The sequence below is a fragment of the Coenobita brevimanus genome, chromosome 46 (genome assembly GCF_032717465.1).
Source record: "Coenobita brevimanus isolate Jiangsu-jjx chromosome 46, ASM3271746v2, whole genome shotgun sequence".
Lineage (NCBI taxonomy): Eukaryota > Metazoa > Arthropoda > Malacostraca > Decapoda > Coenobitidae > Coenobita > Coenobita brevimanus.
In genome coordinates, this window is record NC_136999.1 from 47,170,840 (window position 1) to 47,183,144 (window position 12,305).

The 12,305-nt window shown below is 40.8% G+C and overlaps 1 non-coding gene across 1 annotated transcript; it reads right to left on the reverse strand.

Annotated features, from left to right (window-relative positions):
- Positions 1 to 10,539: 10,539 nt before the first annotated feature.
- Positions 10,540 to 10,658, reverse strand: LOC145398875 (5S ribosomal RNA). The gene has a single exon (XR_013897207.1). It is a non-coding gene; the product is annotated as a 5S ribosomal RNA (ribosomal RNA).
- Positions 10,659 to 12,305: the final 1,647 nt, after the last annotated feature.

Sequence of the window (12,305 nt, forward strand, 5' to 3'; positions counted from 1 at the left end):
AGGCATCACGAAGCTTAGAAGATTGGGTAGTGTAGAAGATTAGCTGTCACGTTACCTAACTCGGTTCAGCACACCAACAATACCTGCGTCACAATAATGCCATGTAATCCAAGAGTGTCTAACCCTCACCAACGATACAAGAGAGATGGAGGGGCAGGAGTGAAAGAGAATATACGTAAACCCACAATTGTGCTATCCAACGCCTCTCGACTTTATGTTGGTGTCACGATTCCCCACATCATCCACATTATCGACACTGGTTGTCACTTATCTAACTGGCTACCTACATACCTCCCTACCTTATCCTATTGACGGTGGTACCGCTCCATGCTGTCCAAACTCCCTTGTTATGGCGTATCAACTTTTGTTCATCTAATTTCCTCATATCTCAGAAACAGAAAGATAAGAGTAATTATAGATGATGTATATTCCAATTTCCCTGATTAATGTGCCAGCGTCTCACAAGGCCCAGTTCTGGCTCTAACCCTATTCTTCATTATATGAATGATCCCCTATCTGTCACCGACAATCCCAGCCATTCATATGCAGTTGACTCGACACTTCATACTTCACTCACACTTAAACACCTATTCACAAAGTTTAATATATCTAACTCACAACTCGTACAGCAGTCTCCATTAATCAAGACTTATATAAGACCACTGAAAGGAAAACAAAATAACATTGTCTCATTTAATGCTAGGAAATCCACATGTATATAGTTTACTAATAGACAAGTATTGCCTGATTTCTATATTATCTGCAGTGCTTCAAATATTCCAATCTCTACCATTATTGAAAGTCTCGGAGTTTCACTTAAGAATGTCCTCAGCTGCACCTCTCATGTCAGATTAGTTATTAATTTAGCCTTAAAAAAACTTGGCCCATTTTACAGAGCCCGTAACTTCTTCACTGACAAGCAGTTAGCTATTTTTTACAAGTCATGTGCCCTCTCAGCTGGATTATTACTCACCCTTGTGGAGATGTGGAGAGGTTGCACTAAAACAACTAGACAAAATTCAGACCAAAGTTTTTAGAATTATTAATAACACTACTATACCTCCCCTACACATATGAAGGAATGCTGCCTCCCTTACATTATTTTACAGATACTTTTATGGCAAATGCTTAAACGAAATTGTATCCATTGTGCCATTTCTCCATGCCGTTCCCCACGCTACATGGGAATTTGATAGCTCTCATGACTGGACTGCCATATTGCAGAGCTTCTGTTTGTCAGACTTCTTTTATTCCCTGAACCACATCTCTTTGGAACTTGCATCCCTAGAGGGGTTTCCCACCACACTTCAGTCTACAGTTGTTCAAGTCCAACTGTTACAGATTTTTCATGAATAAAGGACTCCTGTAATCTGGTGTATGGATATATATTTTTTTTTATCATTTGTTTTTCCTTCCTTTGATCATTTATTTAAAAGAATCACATTCAGCTTATTCACATTCCCTATTACAATCAATTATACACTCTTCGGTGCTGGAGAGGGTCACCTTCACGTGGTGGCACTGATATAACCAGGTCGCTCACCTGCCTGGTTATGCAGACCTCCTTCGGGGACTTCACTGTCTCCCAACAGGAAAATGTACACTGCAGAAAGGCTGCAGTCCACTGGGTTCATGTTTCAGGTGAGTCTGGAGGTGCTGTTACTGTTTTCATACATTTTTCACTGACATTTTATATATACTCCACTAAATATTCGTTACAACACTAACATCCATTTTCACTTCACTCAGATCTTAACATTAGCATTCCTAGCAACATCTTTACTGACATCTACCACTAAAGATCTTCGTGAACACACTGACACACTAACCATTGTATACTAGAGGGACATTAACAGCTATATCACATCACAGCTCCAAATAATGATGGCTATGATTCAGTAATGCAGTGTGGTAGTGTTCCAATTTTGTGAGAAATATTTTCCTCCAGATCAGTTGTGCTCTTTACCTTTTAAAATAGTTGTCCCTGATTTAAAGCAGAGGAAAACCTGGAGAGCGTTAATGACTAATTCAAGCGGTTTTGTATCCCAGAGATTGTTGTCTTTAATAATCCTTATTATTGATAAATAAATGCTACTGCATTTAACCCTTGTGGACAACTGTACTCAGAATACGTGTAAATGCTTAGGAATTTTCCATTGACATAACTGTGCTTGCATGGTACGATGACGTGTATCCTCATAAAACAAAGAAAAGGTTTAATACATATTTACATAGATAAATGGAACATTTAGCTGTAGTTAAATTAAAACTAAGATTAATTTAAATTAGATTTGCCCTGCATATTTCATGAATTACTGTAATTTAACTGTATTTAGCACTGTAATTAAAAAAAAGGTTGGCATCTCTTCAATCCTATGAGGGAGAAGTGACTCGCTACGATTGCTCACTCTAGTTCCTAAGCCCGTTCAAGCTGCATGCTGTAAAATACGCACCTCAGGACGCTTGGATGCCCCAGGCAACTGGCCAAAACATGAGGCCCATCATCGTCTGTTGTTGCGACTAAGTCTAGCTAAGTAACCTTTATGATTTGGCCAAATCTGGGGTAACTGGCTAGGAGATTAGGAGAATAATTACTGTTGAGTTAGAATATTAACCTGCTGCGTGCCGGCTATTTTTATCCCTCTGGGTCACCCCAGTGCCGGCCATTTTTCGACGTTTTATTTTGGTTAAAAAGATAGATTTTGATGATGAAACAACGAATTTCGCCATTAAAATGCTCATGAGACTGGGAAATGAGTTTTACTGAGTCGTGCATACTCGTGTACAGGTATAGTCGTTCTCTCACGTTTTCTATGTAAGGTATACTCATGTATTTATCTGGGAAGGTATAGCAATGTTCAGTACACTCTTCTGATTACTTACTACTTCAGCATCTGTCACAATTCGCATGTCTTTCTCACAATGAATGCTTTATCTTATACATACTTGAAGATGGGTACAACCTGACTTCATTATGTACAGTCCTGGCACTTACAAGAAGGTATTTACAACTTGACTTCACTATATAGTCCTTACACTTACACAAAAATATTTACAACTTACACTTTTATGAAAATACTTACAAAATGCCTTCACTATGTGCAGCACTGGGTAATGCACACAGGCAGAGCAAGCTTGGGGGGGGAGGGAATGAGTGAGTGTATGGCCTTGACATTGGGGGAAAGTAGAGGAACAGTTACCTTACATGCCTGCCAATTTTTTATTTTTACCAGTGAATCTTGAAAAATGCGGTCACAGTGAAGTTTTTTATTTTAGACTGTTTTAAAACGGCACTGGCACTGGCCGCATAATTATGTCAGACCGTTTTAAAACGGCATTGGCATGCAGCAGGTTAATTATACCTTATCTCTTAAGAGACTTATATAAATTTACTTTAAGGTCGTGTTTAGACTAACACTCGTCAGATAAAGGAGTGTAACAAAATTTCTGACAAATTTTTGGTGCTCCAAGTGAGGATAACAGATGTGTGCCGAGGCACTGAACGATTTTAATGTCGGGTTTGTCAGGCACAGCCTACTTCCACGTTCTGTAGAAGTGGAGGACATGGAAATACTTATATACAGAGCTCCTGGTGGAAGGGCAAGTTCCTTTTTCTGATGACAAGCGGCTAAATGCCATATCGGACTAGAAGCATGACCACACTATCCTTTTCCTGAGAGGAAATGATATTTATGAAGATGTGGAAGTTAATGAAATCGTTGAAAAAGTTCTAGCAGTGGTAGGATCCACTGAAGGTTCATGTAAATCCTTGGTAACCATAACCCTTCTTAAGCCTACTGTACAAACCTACCATATGGTTCACCAGTTTGCTATGGTACATATAATTTAGTTAGCAGGGCCATAAATAGGAGGCTGCACAGGATAAGGAAGGGAAATGATTTTATCCATTTTAATGCAAAGCCCTTCCAAGCAACTCTAAAAGCCAATGGTATACTCGTACACTGGAATCATCATGACAGAGCAGCGGTTCTGCAGAAATTTATAAATTACATAGAGTTAAAGAAAGAGCAGTTCTACGCTGTACAGGCTTTGGGTGGTCCTGTGTTATATTAAGATGTTAATTGGTTCTGAGTTCAGGGAAATATGGGTTATTTTGGAAACTGAGTGTGGGGATAAAGACATAACCCCAGAAGTTTAACAACCCAGGGGGATTGGTTTAATACCATAAACCCAGTCCCTACACTCCTCAGATTTTAAAATGATTAATCGCTCTGTGCCCAGGGAAATATGGGTTATTTGGAAACTGAGTGTGGAGAGAAAGACATAAACCCAGAGGTTGAACAACCCAGTGAGATAGCTTTAATGCCATAAACCTAATCCCTAAACTCCTCATAATTTGAAATAAATAGATAATAGCTAAGCTCAGATAAATTTGAAATTAATGTTAATTCTAGTAACTTAGAAATCAGTCGAAATGTCTATCTCCTTGTTACAGAGGTCACCCAGTGCTAAGGCAGGATGGGTAACAAGAGCCATCAATGACTGTAGGCAATCACTAGATTAAACACCTCAGCCCAAGGAGAAATTAAGTAGTCTTTTGATTATACTGAAGGGCAGACGGACTAAGTATGAAGAAAGGTATGTAAATTTAGAAGCAGCAATAGTGAAAGGTGATGATAAGATCATCTGGAGTCAGAGACAACCAATTTTGAAGATAAATTAGAGGAATATATGACAGTGAAATTATATTAGAGTCAACATTGGCTGATACTACCGCAGAAACACAAATTGTGGAAGTGTGGAGTAAAACTGCACTACCACAAATTACGCTTCCAGAGTAGGATAGGGAGCAAAATTGGAAATCTTTTGGGGATCAGTTTAAATACTTAGGTCATGATAGAACAGATCTCCCCAGTGTGGGTAAACTCTCATATCTGTTAGGAGAGGTCAAGGGGACACCTTATAAGTTGACAAAGGAATTACCTGTGGAAGAAAACAATTATGAGGCAGCTTTGACTATCCTTAGAAAGAATTATGAATACAGGGAGCAGGTCATCATCCAATTACTGAAGGCTCTAAATGAATTACCCATACCTAAACATAATTGTGATTCTTTGCAAAATTTTCGGAATGCGATAAGTTGTAATTTAAAGGCTTTAGGTACTTACGAAGATATTAAAGCAGCAGATTGGGTGCTTTCTAGAACTGTGTCCTTAAAGCTTCAACCTAGAACCAAGGATGCCTTGTATGGTAGGTACCAAAAGGATATTTTCTCCTGTGAGGAGATTCAGGAGAGCTTAATGAAACTCTGTCAACATTTGCAAAGGACTTGGAAAGCCTGATGAAATTAAACAGAAGGGTGAAAGAAGGAAAAGAACCACTTACCAAATGGCTGGGAAACCTAAGTCAGGGATGGCTAAGTCTGTACCTATGGAAGAGATATGTACTTTCCTTAGCTCTTTAAAATCTGATGATAAAACATTAAAGACAAGGAATAGACAAGTTGATGAAAATAAAGAGGTAAAAATTTCAACGGTAAAGGGCAGGATGATTTGTGCATTTTGTGATGAACAACATTGCAGTGCATCTTGTCAACATTATCCTGATTATGCCTCTAGAGCAGGGACGCTTCAGCAATTGGAGTGTTGTATAATTTGCATGAATTCTGAACACACTTCTGCGGACAGCAAGATTAAACTAAATCTTTGTTTCAAAGGTAAAAAAGACCATCATCATAGTTCTTTATCCCCAACGATGAAATATGAGGTTCCTAAAACTGCAAGTGTCAATATGACAGTTGCTAAAGTGAATCCTCTAGTAGTAATGCCCGTTGCAGTTCCAATTGCAGATCTGAAGGTAATGATTGAAAATAGAAACATATTAGCATGTACTCTTTTTGATACGGGTGCACAGAAAACATTAATTTCTGCAGATATTGTGAAGAAATTAAAATTACCTATTATTGGCAAGGTAAATCTAGCCATTACAGGGTTTTTAACTACTAAGGAAGCTCAGTCCTCTGATTCAGTGAGACCTGTAATACTCCTTGGCAGATATAAATGCCGTATAACAGCAGCTGTACTGGATAACATGGAGACAATTACATATATATATATATATATATATATATATATATATATATATAAGAGGACTGAAGGAAACCTTTGATCATCCACAGAACTCATGGATTAGGTTGGCAAAACAAAATGTGGAATCAGATACTGTGGGTCCCATAAAAATGATAATTGGTTCAGATTAGTGTGGAAGATTCCTACATAGGACTTTGAAGAAGGAAAAAGTGCAGTTATTCAAGAGTCCAGGAGGTAACCTTATTATGGTTCAGTTGCCTTTTCCAAAGCAAGTTAAAGCAGAAGCCAAACTGGTGGACTCAGTTTATGTTACCCCCACACGGTCATTAATGATAGCTAGAATAGGTTCAGAATTAGAACCTACTCAGATAAACGACTTGCTGGATGAAAAAAATGAACCTGTACGCAAATTGTGGGACACTCTGATGAACCAACCCTGAAGATAAAATAACTTTGGATTTGTATTACCAAGCAGCTACGGCTCAGTTAAATTCTCTTCTAAGAAAGTTGAGAGACAAACCAGAACATCTAACCATATATGATAATAATATCATATGGCGGGGGGGACACAACCTGGCCGCACTATGGGGTGGTACTACTACTCTGCGGCCAGGTTGTGTTAGGAAGAATACTGCCACCGTATTCCCTGCATGTCGTAAAAGGCGACTAAAAGGGGCGGGGTGAGGGGACTAGGGACCCCCTCCTCTGTTTTTTAGTTCCTAAAAAGAGACAGGCCAGAGAAAGGGATAGGGGATGGAGTTATCCCCGTACCCTGAAGATTGGGTCTATGAATGTGCGTGGATGTAGTACGATTGAGGCTAAAAGGGAGGAGATTGGGAGAATGTTTGTGAGAAGAAAATTGGATGTGTTAGCTTTGAGTGAAACGAAGATGAAAGGGAAGGGGGAATCTATGTTTGGAAATGTGAATGGAAGATTGTCAGGTGTTGATAGAGGAAGGGCAAGAGAAGGTGTGGCCTTGTTAGTGAGGTCGGAAGTACAGCAATGTGTGATTGAATGGAAGGAGGTGTCATCGAGACTGATGTGGGTGAAAGCGAAATTTGAACGTGAGTTGTGGGTGTTTGTGAGTGCATATGGGCCTGGTAGTGAAAGGGATGAACAAGAGAGGGAGTCTTTCTGAAATGATGTTGATGAGTGTCTGCAGAGTTTTGGAGCGAAAGTGAATGTGGTAATGATGGGAGATCTGAATGCTAGAGTAGGAAATGTAGCAGTTGAAGGCGTAGTTGGTATGCATGGTGTGCCTGGAAGAAATGAAAATGGGGAACGAATGATAGCGATGTGTGTTGAGCGAGAGATGGTGATTGGGAATACGCTGTTTGAGAAGAAAGATATTTATAAGTATACATGGGTGAGACAGGAGGGTGGAAGGGTTGTTCATAGAGCTTTGATGGACTATGTGGTTGTGTCTAGGAAAGTAATAGGAAGATTGTTGGATGTGAGAGTTCTGAGAGGGGAGGGTGGAGGTATGTCTGACCACTACGTGGTGGAGGAAAAGTTAAGAGTAGGTAAGAGATGGGTGAGAGCTAGGAGGGTTAGGTGTGGCAGGGAGGTTTTGAAACTGAGTGAGTTGGATAAAAGAGAGAAAAAGATAGAGTATCAGGAGAAATTGAAAGATGAGTGGAACGCAGTGAAAGATCGGGAAAATGGCAACGTGGAGGAGGAATGGCAGTTGTTTAAGAGTGCTGTGGTGAGGCATGCAGAAGAGGTGTGTGGTGTGAGACGTGTGGGTGGTGGTGTAAAAAAAGGAAGTGAATGGTGGTGCGAGGAAGTAAGTATGGCTGTGGCTGAGAAGAGACGTGCATATGAAGTGTGGCTGCAGAGGAAGGATGAGATGTCATATGAAAGGTATAAGGAAAAGAAGAATAGAGCGAGAAGGGCTGTGTGTGATGCTAAAGTAGCAGCAGATGAGAGGTGGGGTAGGCGGCTGACAGAGAATTTTCAACAGAATAAGAAAATGTTTTGGAAGGAGGTGAAAACTGTGCGAAAGGGAGAATCTGGGAAGGAAGAACGAGTAAAAGCAGAGGATGGATGTTAATTGAGATGGATGCAGTAAGGAAGAGATGGGCAGAGTATTTTGAAAGATTGTTAAATGTAGAGGAGGAAAGGGTGGCTGAGATTGTGGCAAATGGAAGGGTGCAAGGAATAAATGTGTTGGGGGAGTTGAATGATTCTTTGATCACGAAGGAGGAAGTGGAGAAGGCAGTAAAGGAGATGAAAACAGGGAAAGCTGCAGGTATGGATGGGTGTGCTGTGGAATGCCTGAAGGGTGGTGGAGTGACTATTGTTGACTGGTTAGTAAGATTGCTGAATGTGTGCTTTGAGAAAGGTATGGTGCCAATTGACCGGGCAAGTGCTTGTGTGGTCCCGTTGTATAAAGGCAAGGGTGATAAGTATGAATGTACTAGCTTTAGGGGTATAAGTCTGTTGAGTGTTGTAGGTAAGGTGTATGGTAGAGTGTTAATTATGAGAGTTAGAGAGGGTACAGAGGGAGTGATTAGTGATGAGCAATGTGGCTTTAGGAGAGGGAGGGGATGCGTTGATCAGGTGTTTGCTGTGAGACAAGTGCATGAAAAGTATTTAGCAAAAGGCAAGGATGTGTTTTGGGCATTTATGGATTTAGAGAAAGCGTATGATAGAATTGATAGGGAGGCTTTGTGGACTGTTTTAAGATTGTATGGACTTGATGGTAGGTTACTAAAAGGGGTGAAAAGTTTTTATGTAAATAGCAGAGCGTGTGTAAGAGTGGGAAATGCTGTGAGTGATTGGTTTCCCGTGAAAGTGGGGCTGCGACAGGGATGTGTGATGTCGCCTTGGTTGTTTAATATTTACATGGATGGTGTTGTAAGGGAGGTGAATGCAAGAGTTTTAGGTGGTCTGAGTCTGGTAAATGTTGATGGTGGAGAGTGGAATCTGAAGCAGCTGCTGTTTCCAGATGATACTGCACTTCTGGCTGATTCAGAGGAGAGATTGAGACAGTTGGTAGAGGAGTTTGGAAGGGTGTGTGAAAGGAGGAAATTGAAAGTAAATGAGAATAAGAGTAAAGTGATGAAGTGTACGAGGTTGGTAGATGGTAGGGGGATGAATATAGTTTTGAATGGTGAGTTGCTTGAGGAGGTAGATTGTTTTAAATATCTAGGGTCACTTGTTGTTGTGGATGGAAGAATAAATGCAGAAGTGAAGTTTAGAATAAATGAAGTAGGAAAGGTGCTGGGAGGAATGAAAAAAGTGTTTAAATGTCGTTCGCTTAGAATGGATGTAAAGAGAAGGCTGTATGAGGGTGTTGTGGTACCAACTGCATTATATGGGGCTGAAACATGGAATATGGGTGTAGCAGAGAGGAAAAGTTTGAATGTAATGGAGATGAGGTGTCTGAGGAGTATGTGTGGAAAGACGCGTATGGATCAGGTGCAAAATGATGAAGTGCGAAGGAGAACTGGAGTTGTTCGGGAGATGGCTGGTAGAGTTGAGCAGAGGGTGTTGCGATGGTTTGGGCATATGGAGAGAATGGATAATGAGCGATTGGTGAAAAAGATAACTAGATCTGATGTGAGAGGTGTAAGGCTGAGAGGAAGACCACGAATAGGATGGATGGACAGTGTGAAGAGAGCGCTGGATGCGAGAGGGATGTCTGTTGAGCAAGGAAGAGTGGCTGTGCGTGACAGAAATAAATGGAGAGAAGTTGTGAATGTATAAGTGATGACGCAGTCCTGAGGGGATATTCTCCAGTATTTGGTCTGATCAGCTAGTCAGGTCAGGTGCGGGTAAGGGGATGGGTCTGTTATGATGTGGCAGGGGTGAACCAGCTCTGCTGTCGGGCCCTGCTGCGGATGTCACTGATTGCATTGCGCAGTTGACCCTTGTGCGGTGTGGTGCGGTGAGGATCTGTCCGTTCTCCCGTTTGGGGCTAAGATGTGAATGAATGTGTTTGAATGGATGAGTAAATGGGGAGTGTGTCGTCCTGTCTCGGCTACCTCCCTTTCCTTGGGGGAAGCAGCCTAGGTATATAGATAGATAAAAGATCAGTTGAAGAAAAAATATATAGAAGAGGTAGAATTCTTTGTTAACCACAAGGAGGGACATTATTTACCACATCATGCTGTAAGCAAGGATTCAGTAACTACTCCCATAATGATAGTTTTCAATTGTAGAAGTAAAGCATCCAAAGGATAAGCTAGCTTCAATGATTGCTTATACTCTGGACCTGCACCAACAGAGAAGTTATGGAATGTATTACCAAGATTTAGAGAGGAAACTTGTGCTTATACAGCAGACATTAGTAACGCTTTTCTCAGAATAGGATTGAGAGAGGAGGATAGGAAATTTACATAATCCCTCTGGCCTCATTCATTCATTCACTCATTGCCAGACGCCATGTATCCCAAACGGGGTGGCCAAGGGCTTAGAGTTAATTGTTTTACAGGGAGGGGCACCAATCCTCCACCAACCCTACTTGACACGTAGGAGAACGTTATGTCAACAGCATCTGGTGTTCCCAGGCGGTCACCCATCCAAGCACTAACAGGACCCAACGTTGCTTAACTTCGCTGATCGGACGGGAAGCGGTGTACTCAACGTGGTATGGCCGTTGGCCTCAAGACCCTCAAAATGAAGATAGTCCATTGAAAAATTACTGTTTCATATCGATGCTCTTTGGCTCATGTGCCAGTCCTTTCCTGCTTTGCAACACTTTGAAGCATCATTTTGGAAATCCCAAATGCCCAGAAATAGGGCAGGCTTTTTATATGAATAATTTGCAAGGTGTTGCTGATACAGAGGCGGAAGCATTGAAGGCTTATGAAGTAGCCAGTTCCGAATGAGAGAAGGCAAATTTGCTGTTACAAAACTGAAATACAAATTCACCGCTTTTGAAGACTAATATACAAGAGGGCTATCCAAATACTGACATTCCCAAAACTCAGAGTCTTAACTGGGATACAAAAGCTAATGAAATAAGTTTGAAACCAATTATGGCCTTTGGTTCCTTCTTCTTAGCATAAAAAAAAATAAGTTCTCTGATGTCACTCTCACCAAGAGGTCCTTGGTAAGTCATGTCTCCATGTTATTTGACCCATTAGCATTGGTCAGTCCTATAGTTATTAGGGGCAAATGCTTAGTGCAAGAGGCTTGGTGAGAAAGGTTAGACTGGGACACTGAATTAGGTGAGACATGCTTGGAACAATGGGAACAGATTAGAAAGGAGTTTGAAAAAACATCAAGCGTATATATTCCCAGGAAAATAAACAGTAATGAGAAGTCACACATAAACGCATTTTGTGATGCTTCTCAATGGGCATATCGTCACCCTCATTAAGAAACCGCCTAAGTCATTTTTCGGTGATTTCTGGATTTTTGCCTAAATCAATTCTTCATCACATGGTGCACCTATTGGTATAGCTGCCTTTGTCAAGTCTAGGGTGTGAGTGGTCTTAAATGCACCTCAACTTCTGTCTAAGTCATTTGAAAGTTAAGAAAATGAGACAGGTTTTTTCGATTTCCTGAAAAGTAGAAAAAATTACTTAGGCAGTTTCTTTGTGACGGTGAAGATATGGAGCAGTGGGTTATTGCGCGACAGGAGAGGACAGTAAGATTATTATGTCCAAAGCCAGAGTTGTTCCAATTAAAGGAAAAACCCTACCTCAAATGGAATTGGCTTCCATAGATGTAGGAACTAAATTGGCTAGGTATATAACCACTACTCTTGGTACTCAGTTTGAGGATATCTATATATGGACTGACAGTGAGATTTGTTTTTACTGGATAGGCAAGGAAGACAGTAAAATCCCTTTCGCCTGCAATACAGTGAAGATTATTAAAGAGCTGTCTTCCGAATTTAAATTTATGCATGTATCATCCAAACAAAACCCGGCTGATCTGCTCACAACAGGTTCGACAGTAAAGAGATTCATCAAAGATAACTTGTGGTTTAAAGGTCCTAAATGGTTACTCACTAAAGATTGGCCTGAGCAGAAACAGTATAGTATTGCTGAGGTTAGTATAGTAAACTTGGATCCTGTAGTACCAGAGCCAGATGTAACTGTCATTGTCAGGGTAAGTCAGCACATGCTCAGATGAACCAGGATCAGAACTTCGAGCTGATGAGCACATGTATGCGGATTTATGGGTCTATTTGGTAAGCGAGTCTGAATTACGAGTGGAATGTCTGTTTGAGTGTTTGAAGTGTTGTCCAAACTCGACGTGGTAGAGACGCTTCACCTCTCACAAGCATTTGCCTACCAT